The sequence below is a fragment of the Lissotriton helveticus genome, chromosome 8, assembly GCF_964261635.1.
Source record: "Lissotriton helveticus chromosome 8, aLisHel1.1, whole genome shotgun sequence".
Classification (NCBI taxonomy): domain Eukaryota; kingdom Metazoa; phylum Chordata; class Amphibia; order Caudata; family Salamandridae; genus Lissotriton; species Lissotriton helveticus.
In genome coordinates, this window is record NC_136069.1 from 954,672,265 (window position 1) to 954,683,860 (window position 11,596).

Genomic DNA, 11,596 nt, shown 5'->3' on the forward strand with positions numbered 1-11,596 from the left:
GTAATTGAGTAATACAGAGTACTCGAGTCAATATCAAAGAATCTACGGGGATGTTGGACTTCCCAGACATTTGCTGGGAACCCAAACACGACCTCGTAGGGAGACAATTCAGTCCCAGAATGTGCTGTCGTTCTTGTTGACAAAAGAGCTAACGGTAAAGCATCTGGCCACTGTAACCCTGTTGTTTCCTGTATCTTTGCCAACTTCAATTTGAGAGTACTTTTTTACTTCTCAACTAAGCCCACTGACTTTGGATGGTTAGCAGCATGGGATTTTTGCTTTATGTGGAGACCCTCACAAATCAATTGAATTACATTTGCATTAAATTAACTTCCGTTGTCACTCCAGATAACTCAGGGCAAGCCGAAATGTGGAAAGAACCCTGCAAGAGTACCCTTGCAGTCATATTATCTTTAGTAGGGTAAGCCTCAACCCATTTACTAAATGCGCATACAACCACCAAAACATATTTAAGATTGTTGCATCTCTCTAATTCAATATAGTCCATCTGAAGGACCTCGAAAGGAAAAGTGGGTGGTACAAAATTGTGGTGTCAGGGTACCCTGCATCATGCAAACCATGCAATACTTCACTAAATGCATAGCTGTCTTGTCATTCTGCCATACAGGGGATAACAGATTACAAATACCCTTGGCACTGATATGAGCTGGAACATGTGCCATTGTAATCACAGGAAGAACATATGCATCTGGTAACATTCATCTCTGTTTCCCTGATTTATCAATCTAACATCCTTCCTCATTCAACTGTGCTGTACTCTCCTGCCATTCTGCTAATTCTTCCATTGTTGCTTCACTTCGTATCTCTTTTACACTTTGAAGTGTATTCTCGAACATGACAACTTCAGGAACCCACCTTGCTGGACCTGCTACAATATACCCTTCATCCTTGTTTGTGCAGTTTCCTAGATACAGCCATGTTTGTTGACTGCATCATTCTCAGTGGGGAGGGGTAGTAAAGTGGCTGGATTCAGAGTGGTACATCTTTTAATAGTGATATGCTTAGCAAAGAGGGTCAATTCATAGCTAGTGAGACGTGCACTGGTGAGGTGTTGCGTCTTTGTCTTATTCAAATGTGTATCCACAGCATGGGGTACCATACCTGTGAGGTCAGTATCAAGCATAAGACCAGCGGATTGCCTGATTGAAGTGGCCACAGCCGCGACCGCCCTCAGACAACTCGGGAGGACCCTTGTAGAGAAATAAGTATACAGCCATTGCTTATACCCAAATCTTTTTATTAGGACACAAAGCGCCAGCCAGCCAGCTCGTGGACATAAAGCACAAATGGCTTGCCATAGTTAGGAGTTCCAAGCACTGGAGCCGAACAAAGCACAGTTTTCAATTGCTCAAAAGACTGATGGCATTCGGGTGATCACGGCAAAGGCTCATGCACTTCTTTTGTTGTTAATGCAAGCAAAGGTGTGACTCTATGTCAGGACCGGAGGCGAGGATAATGCTCAACTCTCTCTTCGCTTTATTTAACAAAATTCCACAGCAGCTCATCATGAACTTAGTAAAAAAATACATTTCCCATAAACAGGAAAAACACAACAGTCTCTTTATAGTCCTTCCACGCTGTCCATGGATCCTGGTCAATACCTGATGCTGACACCTCCTGCACTTCCTCTTTCTTCGCTGCTCGGCAGCTCGAGATAAGTGCATTCCTTTTTTCTCCTACTGTGGGGTTGTACATTTGCCTACGGGCGTTCGTTTGGAGGGAATTTGTATGTTTTCTGCCTTCACAGATTCCCTGTACTGCCGTGGGAACACTAGTGCGCTCCTTACGTGGCTCAGCCATTTTCAGACCGCGGTGCGGTCCTCCGCCCGCCAGAGGGCGCTGTGGGTGGTGTCGCGACTCAGTGCCCGGAGCGCGTTCCTATCAGTAAACGCTCAAACGCGCTCCGGTCACCGCGAAAGTCCGCGCTGTGTCCTGCCTGCACAACGCCCAGTTCTGGGCTGAGTCTGTACAATATGCCCCGATTTAAACAAGCATTTGCAATGCAATAGGTCTCGCATTTACGTAAGTTTGAGCTATTGGTATTGCAAATGAAAATTCCTTTTATTTTTGTTTTCGTTTTTAAAATATAGACAAAAGGCATTGTCATTTACAATGCCAATAGTTTAAACTTGCGTAAATGAGAGACCTATTGCATTGCAAATGCTTGTTTTTACTGTTTTGCTGACTTGGACTAGAACTGGAGGGGTAAAGTACCCTTCAGGTGGCAAACCTACAAACAGCCCGCTGCATATTGCCCAATTGTAACCCATGTTTTGCTGACAATCATTTTTAACAAATCTGTGAAAAAAATAGTATAGTCTTTTTTCCATATTCACATAATTTCTATCACGGATTTTGGGTTAATGTTTTAAAAAGGAGATGGGGGTCAAAATATGTATGTGCCCATTCCAGAACAAGGGCATAAAAATGTATACCACAGATCTTGAGGGCAGCACACTCACAAAAACATGGCTTCTGCCTTAGCACGTGGCATCAAAGTATGCTGCAGCCGGCTCCCGTTGACGAGCATTAGCTCAGATTTTTTAGCTCTTGTACCACTCACCCCACTGGACACGTACGAGAATTTAAATAATCTACAATTTGAGTTTAAAAGTTCTAAAATATATTTTGGAGAATGCGGGCATCGATCCCGCTACCTCTCGCATGCTAAGCGAGCGCTCTACCATCTGAGCTAATTCCCCGCCTAAATTCTCTAGACACTGAGCCCCCTCTACTCACGTTCAACACAGGCACTCATTCCATATGTAATGGAGTTGGTGTTTTATTTAATCCTTTCGGTCTGCCCATCGAGATAACCAGCTCATCAGCAAACATGTTTTCTTACCTCAGTAGCCCAACAGAAAACTATGCTGACATTTATTCCAGTATAAAAATAAAATGTTAAAAACTGATCGGCATGAATTCTGACCCCTGTTATATGACAAAGAAGCATGCTGCCCCTCGATAGCTTGTTATAATGTAACAATGGATCTAATTGTATCTCACAAACTAACAAGTTCAATTCAACTCATCAAAACCTTAATCAGCGTCCTGCTGCTCGAAAGAAAGCGCCTACAGCGGATGCGCCTTAAGCAGACCACGTTTCATGGCTTCAGCCTCGTCAGTGAAGAGAAGTTTGCACTTTAACTTAGTTTCCCTGGTCTTTATCACCACCGTACGTTGTCGAATGAATGCTAGGAGAAGTATTAACTTCTGTTCCCAGATGAGGCATGTGTAAGTTAGCAATGGGGCGAGGGTGTGGCTAACGGCCAGCGCTACCCCACTAGATGCTGGGTTCGAGTCTTGGCGTTAGCTCAACATGCTGGGATTCTGGGCAAATCACTCAATCTTCCGTGCCTACCAAAAATGAATGTGTCCTTGTGTAAGGTAACTGATGCTCATGTAAAGCGCTCCAATACCTTCGAGTCGCGCTATATCAAACTGCAAAAAACACAAGCAATGGTTGGGGTAAGGAAGAGAGGAGACTGGGTGGACACAGGAGAAGGTATTAATAGGGACGGGGGTGTAATACCTCACGACGGTAGGGGAAATAGAGATGGGTTCAATGGAGCACACTCTTGTGATAAGCCCGGTATTCACACTTTCCACTACAATGAGATTCGGCTCACGGGCCAAGGTCTCCAGCTCTTGCTGCAGTGGTGAAGGGGTGGTGGGTGGCGGCTGGGACCGCGGGGCTCCTTTACATTTTTGTGGTGTCAATGGAGTATGGCTGTAGTCTAATCTTCTGCTTACTGCACTCCCTGTTCTCTTGTCTGCCGATGCTGCTTCTGTGTGTCTAGCATGACAGAGTTGGTATTTTCACTGTAGTGATGGGATCGATGTGTTAATGAGTGTCAGTGCAGGTGCGTGCTTCTGCGTGATGGCTTTAGTGGGTGCTTGTGAGTGTGCGCACAGAAGTCGTTGTTTGAGCCTGTGTGATAGTGCCCATGTGTGAGCTGGCTACCTGGTGCTTGCTGTGCGTGCACTTTAGTGCTAATGTGCGAGTACATAGGAGCGATGTGTGAACTAAATACACAACGGCGACGGTGTGAGCGCGTCCACTAGAGCGATGGGGGGAGTGAAGTACGGGTGCGCGTGCGATTAGGAGAGGTGTGAGTGTATGCTTGGTACGTAGAGTGGTAGAGGGCGTAGCAGATCATTAAGATGATGGAAACGCTTACGGTGTGTTCACTGAACAGCTGATATAAGTGCTGTATATCGTTAGCGCGTGCTTGTGTCTAGTGATGAGGTAAATGCCGGCTGTTCTAGCGCCAACTCTGTATAGTGGAAAGAGATGGGCTGAGTGCTAGTGAGGTTAAGAGTGCAACCTGGCCATTACAGTAAGTAACCCATGTGCCCCAGGGGGTTGCGGTCTACTCAGCAGCTACGAGCGGGGGGAGGATCTTGCACCCCCTAAACAGAGATAGGAAGGGGTTAAGGGAGAACCTGTCCTGCATGTGTGAGCTGGCTTCCTGGTGCTTGCTGTGCGTGCACTTTAGTGCTAATGTGTGAGTACATAGGAGCGATGAGTGAACTAAATACACAATGGCGACGGTGTGAGCTCATCCACTGGAGCGAATGGGGGCAGTGAAGTACGGGTGCGTGTGTGATTAGGAGAGGTGTGAGTAAATGCTTGCTGTGTAGAGTGGTAGAGTGCGTAGCAGATCATTAAGATGATGGAAACGCTTACGGTGTGTTCACTGAACAGCTGATTTAAGTACTGTATATCGTTAGCGCATGCTTGTGTCTAGTGTCGTAGAAAGGCTGTGTTTGCGGGGAGAGAGAGGGGAGGTGCTGGTGTGGGAGGGGGGAGGTGCTGGTGTAAGAGAGGGGAGGTGCTGGTGTGGGAGGGGGGAGGTGCTGGTGTAGGAGGAGGAGTGCTGCTAGGGCAAGGCTGTGTTTGCGGGGAGGTGCTGGTGTGGGAGGGGGGAGGTGCTGGTGTAAGAGAGGGGAGGTGCTGGTGTGGGAGGGGGGAGGTGCTGGTGTAGGAGGAGGAGTGCTGCTAGGGCAAGGCTGTGTTTGCGGGGAGGTGCTGGTGTGGGAGGGGGGAGGTGCTGGTGTGGGAGGAGTGCTGCTAGGGCAAGGCTGTGTTTGGGGGAGAGAGAGGGGAGGTGCTGGTGTGGGAGGGGGGAGGTGCTGGTGTGGGAGGAGTGCTGCTAGGGCAAGGCTGTGTTTGCGGGGAGAGAGAGGGGAGGTGCTGGTGTGGGAGGAGTGCTGCTACGGCCTGGGGGAAGCTGGCTGGGGAGGAGAAATGCTAGTTTATGGCCCAAAAGCGCGTGCCTGTGGCCACGTGAACTTCATGAAAACGCCAGCAAAAAGCTGGTGGTTTCATGAGGATTTTGAGCACTTGAATTCTCGATCCCTCAATGCGCTTGCGCGCATTGTAGGTCACGAGACCTAAAAAGCCAGTGTCGCGGGTAGGTAATTGTGCGCTGCACACATAGGGTTTGCCCTAACATCCACGGTGGCACGGGTCGGTGTTGATTGTGAGGGGGCCTTGGGCCACTGCTCACAAGGACACCCAGGCAGGCAGGGTTTGATACCGTTAGATATTTGGGAGTGTGAGGTGTCCTGGGGGTTTGACCTCCCTGTTAAATCTGGTGCCTCTGGCTCTTACATCACGCCTGAGAAACCCTCAGCTATAGATATATATATATAAATATACATATATATATATATATATATATATATATATATATATATATATATATATATATATAAAAATTCTTCCTTACACTGTGTGTGAGGGCTTACCCAGTCACCTCTATATCTGTAAGTGCAGTGGGTGCTGAATATTGTTCCTAATGGACAACACAGTAGTGCAAGAATACTATGAGGAGGAGTATTCTTTCCCCTACTTGCAGTGGGATGAGGAGTTTTATGATAAGGTTGATAACTCCATTTATAGGGCGGTCACAGAGCTTTTGACCCCCATGGAGCAACGCTTAGCAGACAGGATTGATCAGCTGTGGCGAAGGTTTCCCCCTGGCATGGCAGCCCCTGCAGGGGGCGGTTGCAACACCCCAGTCGGATGGTGAGGGACCTCCTCCCCCCAAGAAGAGGTGTGAAGGGGGTGTTGATCAGAACGCGTTCGAACGCCTTAATCAAGCGTTCCTGGAGCATACTGCCCCCATTGTGCTGCCCCAACAACCTGCTCCCCCAGTTGAGAACCTTCAGCCAGCTTCTCCTCAGACTCAGCAGGGGGATACCCCCGAGGTTTCAGATGACAAAGCTGTCTCCTAGAGATCATGGAGACATTCGGGGTCTACTAACCCTACGAAGGCTGGCATAGCGGATATGCTTGACCCCGATGAAATAGTGCACCCTAGGTCGGTGGAATGGGCCCCGGCGGAGAAGGCAGCCTTGTATATGGCGTCCTGCTTGAGGAAACCCTTCGAAAACGAAGCCAGAAGCAGACTGAGGGCTGAGTGTCCCCGCACCACTTTGGCGGGTAAAGTGGCAATCACCCCGGAGATTGAGGGAAAGATGGCGGCCTTTCTGGCCAAATTTATTAGTGACCCAAAGAAAGGGATAGATAGGTCCTGGCGCGCATTCCAGGACAAGTTGCTGGATTCCATTGGTCCAATGACAAAGATCTTGGACATGGCAGAGGAGGCCCGTAGTTCAGGTGCCCTTATTGACCCGGAGGTGCTGTTGGCGTGGGCGCAGCACGCGATCTGCTTTATGGGGAACGCAAACTGCGCCCTCTCCACAGAAAGGCGTAGGTCCCTCTTAATAAAGGTAGACCTCAAGCTGGGTGATTTGGCCTGTTCAGAGGCAGGGGCCTCGGCGCAGGGCGGCTTGTTCGGCGATCCGTTTATTAAGGAGCTCGGAAAATTTGTCGCCACATTCACATCCCTAGATAAAGCGCAGGCGAACATAAAGAGGGTTTTTAGCCCTCGGGTTTTCCGCGGGGCCGGTCGGGGCAGGAGCCGTCCGCCCGGCAGGGGACAGAACCTGCAGCCCCAAGGGAGGGGTCAAGGTTCTGGACGTGGCCAGTACCAGGCGGACCAGCGCTTTAATACCTTCTACCCCACAAGAGGGCAGCGGTTCCGCGGACGAGGAAGTTATAGGGGCCAAGATGGCAATGTCAACGGTGAGTGTTTTGCCCTCAGCGCAGCTGCGAGTGGGTGGCAGACTGGCACAGTTCTTCCCATCTTGAGAAGCTCTGACAGGGGACGCATGGGTGCTTCAGACTGTACGGGGCTTCTAGATAGAGTTCTTTGGGACCCCTAGACAGGGAGTGCAGCCTCGGCCAATAGTTTTCTCTGCAGCGGACGCAGCGCTGGTGAACAAGGAGGTAGCCGAGTTGCTACGGAAAGGGGCGATATGCCGTACAGAGGTTCACCATACGGGGTTCCTCAGCAACATCTTTTTAGTGGACAAAGCAGATGGGGGTCAGAGACCGGTGATCAATCTGCGGGAGTTCAACGAGTGGCTGATGTACAGGCACTTCAAAATGGAAGGCATGCACCTGCTCTGGGATGTACTCCAGCCACTCGATTGGAATGTGAGACTGGACTTGAAGGACGGGTACCTAGTGGTGCCAATCTTCCCTCCGCACAGGCTCTTCCTTCAGTTCCTTTGGCAGGGTCAAGCCTATGAGTTTTGTTGTCTTCCGTTCGGTCTCTCCTCGGCCCCATGGTGTTTCACCAAGGTCCTCAAACCGGCCATGGAGTACCTGCGGGCTCGGGGTGTCTGGTTGATCGTCTATTTGGATGACATTCTTATCATGGCCCAGTGTCCGGTGACGCTAGAAGCTCACCTGCAGGTGGTGGTGTCCCTAGTCCAACAATTGGGGTTCGTGATCAACAAGAAAAAATCTCTTCTCTCCCCAACTCAGCAGGCCTCTTTTCTGGGGTTCGTGATAGACTCCGTGTCAGCCACGCTCATCCTCCTTTCCCGGAAGGTAGCGAAGATCCGTCACGAGATTCGCCAAGCCCTGGCCAAAAGGGGACATCCTTACGGCAGATAGCTCGGCTGGTGGGCCTTTTCTCAGCCTCCATCCAGGCAATCTTTCCGGGCCCACTGCATTACAGGGCTCTGCAGCGTTTAAAGGTGCATTACCTGCGGAAAGGCCTCATGTACTCTCAGGTGGTTCCACTGATGGATGAAGTTCGCGAAGAATTGGAGTGGTGGCTGTCGCACATGGAGGCATGGAACGGGAGAGCAATCTTCGGCTCGGCCCCAGACTTGGTCATAGAGTCGGATGCCAGTTGGTCCGGCTGAGGAGCAAGGTGTGGGGAATTCTCCACAGGCGGAAGCTGGTCTCTTCAAGAACAACAGCTTCATATCAATTGTCTCGAGCTACTAGCGGGATCCTTTGCGGTCAGCTGTTGGACCAAGGACAGAGTTCAAGCATCCGTCCTTCTGAATATGGACAAGGTGTCTGCGGTCAGGTATATCAATCACCTGGGTGGCACGCGATGCAAGGCCCTTTGCGTCCTTGGCAAAACAGTTTTGTAAGTTTTGACTCTCCAATCAGGTATCGGTCACGGCGGAGTACCTCCCTGGGAGGGAGAACTCGGTAGCAGATTTGCACTCCCGTCACCTCCGAGATGCCAGTGTGTGGAAGTTGGACTCGGAGGTCTTCCGTTGGCTGTAGGACCGTTGGGGTCCTTTCTCCATAGACCTTTTTGCGTGTCGTTTGGACCATCAACTTCCCCGGTTCTTCTGTTGGAGGCAGGATCCACTGGCAGTGGTGTCAAATGCATTCACTCTGGAGTGGAGTCGGGTGAAGGGTTATGCGTTCCCGCCCTTCTCCATGATAACCCGGGTGACAGCCCAGGTGCGCAGACAGAGGGCCTCTGTGGTCCTGATCACACCATGTTGGAGGTCGCAAGTTTGGTTTCCTGTTCTACTGGAACTTTCTTGGGATTCTCCAATCCGACTCCTCCAAACTCCCTGTCTCCTGTTGAGTCCGGAGGGGACTCCCCACAGGCTGGTGAAGGAGGGCTCGCTCCAGTTGATGGCATAGCGGATTACAGGCAACATTGGCGCCTGCCAGGCTTTTCGGGCCACGCTGAGCTCCTACTGTCCAGGGCCTGGGCAGACAGCACGTCTAAACGGTACCGGTCAGCATGGACACGATGGGTATGTTGGTGTATGCGACAGTAAGTGGATCCCGTGGTCACAGATTTGACTCATGTTTTGAACTACTTGGCGGAATAGGCCCAGAGAGGCTTAGCATACCGATCAGTCAATACTGTCCGCTCGGCCATTTCGGCGGGACATGCCGCTCTGGACGGGGCGCCCTTGGGGGAACATCCTTTTGTTTGCAAACTACTTCGGGGCATTAGGTTATCGCTCCCTCCAGAGCCCCGCTATTTGGTCCTTTGGGACGTAAATCAGCTGTTGAACTTGCTGTTATCTTGGCAACCGAATCGTTTCCTGTCGCAGAAGGAATTGTCGGATAAGTTTGTGATGTTACTCTGCCTGGTGTCATGTAGGAGAGTCTCAGATGTTGGAGCTCTAGACATTACGCTAGAGTTTTCTCCCCGGACGGGGTGACCTTTACGGTGAGTAGAAGGACCAAATCTAATACACGCACACATTTCTTATCCTGCTTTTGTGGAAATGCCTAAACTCTGTGTGGTGCAATACTTGAAAGCTTATGAAGAGGCCACGGAGGAAGTTCGGCCCCATGGCGAACAACAACTCTTGATAGCCCTCAAAAAGCCTTTCAGGGCAGTGTCCTCTCCCACGATAGCCCGTTGGGTGTGTTGGATTATGCAGGAAGCGGGCATTAATACGAGAGTTTTTGGTGCACACTCTGCTAGAGGGGCAATGTCTTCAAGGGCATTCAACCTGGGGTCCTGCCTAGAAGATCTTATGAGAGCAGCAGATTGGTTCTCGGATTCTACCTTTAAGAGGTTTTATTTTAAGCCGCTGCTGAATGTGGCTCAGGTGGTTATCAACAAGCTTTGAAGGAGCATAATCCTCGCCTCCGGTCCTGACATAGAATAGAAATTTGCCTAGCCTACGAGAAGGTAAGTTTCAATTCTATTAAGGACGCGGAGGCGAGGATTATCCCTCCCAGCAAGCGCGTGAGTTGCTGTCCCGCCCCGTATGGTGGTAAGTACTTACCTTTTGAGTTCCTCTGATTCATAATACTTTCTCGAATGGTTCGATACATTGATGATGGACGTATTGATGTTATAATACTGGTGTTACAATGTTTGAGTTGGTATTTTACTTGTCTTCCTTCATGGTCGAGGAATGGTGTTTGATTGCTGTGGTTTATTTTAGGAAACGACAATGCGAAGTAGAATGGTTAATCATGGAAGGGATCCTCCAGCGAAGAAAGAGGAAGTGCAGGAGGTGTCAGCATCAGTTATTGACCAGGATCCATGGACAGCGTGGAAGGACTATAAAGAGACTGTTGTGTTTTTCCTGTTTATGGGAAATGTAGTTTTTTTACTAAGTTCATTTTGTTAAATAAAGCGAAGAGAGAATTGAGCACAATCCTCGCCTCCGCGTCCTTAATAGAATTGAAACTTACCTTCTCGTAGCCTAGGCACATTTCTATTAGTTACGAGTAATTAGGTATCCGCTGTCGGCAATAAGAAGTGATACCTATGAAAGGGCACTCATCCTTTTGAGTTTGTGGAATGGGCATTTTAACAATAGTACTGATAAGCGCAGGGGTCAACATCCTACCCTCCTTGACCTAAGTAGGTGACCTGTCGACAATACTGAAATTTAGAAAGGGAAATCTTATTTCCATGATGGGCCAAGAACAGCAACAATTTGACTGTACTATCTTTGCAACCCTGTTTTGTATCAGAAGCAATAAGGAGGTTGTCAACATACTGCACTAATACATTACCTGGAGGGGTAATGTAAGGGTGGATCGAAGATCTGAAGAACCTGAAAGCAGAGGGGACAGAGTCTGGGTCACTAGACAGTGACCAGGAAGGTACCAGGAAGGAACCAGGCGATGTTGGATGCTTAAAGATGAAGAAGTTGAGTTTGTCTCTTCAGCCACGAGGTCCAGGAGGCATCAACGATGACCAGGCACTGGATTCGAGCTGTCTCCAAAGGATCTAGTTGACTTCGGTGTTGGTATCTTGATTAGACCCAACAAGCCTTGGCAAACGCAACTCATGCAGGATGTCAAGATTAGCTCTGTTGCAGCCCAGCAAGGTCTGTGGCACTTCTCCTTTGGAAGGAAGCTGAAGCAAGCCCAGAGCAACCAGGCAAGCAAGTTGAAGTTGAACGAAAGTCTTTTAGGGACTCACTGGCCAACAGGCAAGGAGCCAGGACGACCCGTCAGGCACAAATACAAAAGCAAGGCCCACGGGACACTCGCGGAGTGTGGGGCCTGTGCTTTGGTGCTAAGGGTGCTCGGGGAAGGAGCTTCTCTTATCCCAATTCACAACTGTGAGGATGTCTCAGAAGTCGAGCAGGTAGCAAAATGCAGGATGTCCAAGATGTCCGGTTCCACGTCTCTCGTGACCGCCACGTGTCTCAGTTTTGCTGTGGATGTGGGTCGGGGTCAGAGAAGTCTGGAAGTCCAGTTCTTGAGTCACAGAGTCTTCAGGTTCCGGCGGGAGCCTTGAAACTGCAGACTGGC

The 11,596-nt window shown here is 49.7% G+C and overlaps 1 long non-coding RNA gene and 1 other non-coding gene across 2 annotated transcripts; one reads left to right on the plus strand and one right to left on the minus strand.

Annotated features, from left to right (window-relative positions):
* Positions 1-2,650: 2,650 nt before the first annotated feature.
* Positions 2,651-2,723, minus strand: TRNAA-AGC (transfer RNA alanine (anticodon AGC)). The gene has a single exon. It is a non-coding gene; the product is annotated as a tRNA-Ala (tRNA).
* A 4,308-nt stretch (positions 2,724-7,031) lies between these two features.
* Positions 7,032-10,482, plus strand: LOC144771829 (uncharacterized). Its single transcript, XR_013599496.1, has 2 exons — positions 7,032-7,117; positions 10,270-10,482. It is a non-coding gene; the product is annotated as an uncharacterized LOC144771829 (long non-coding RNA).
* Positions 10,483-11,596: the final 1,114 nt, after the last annotated feature.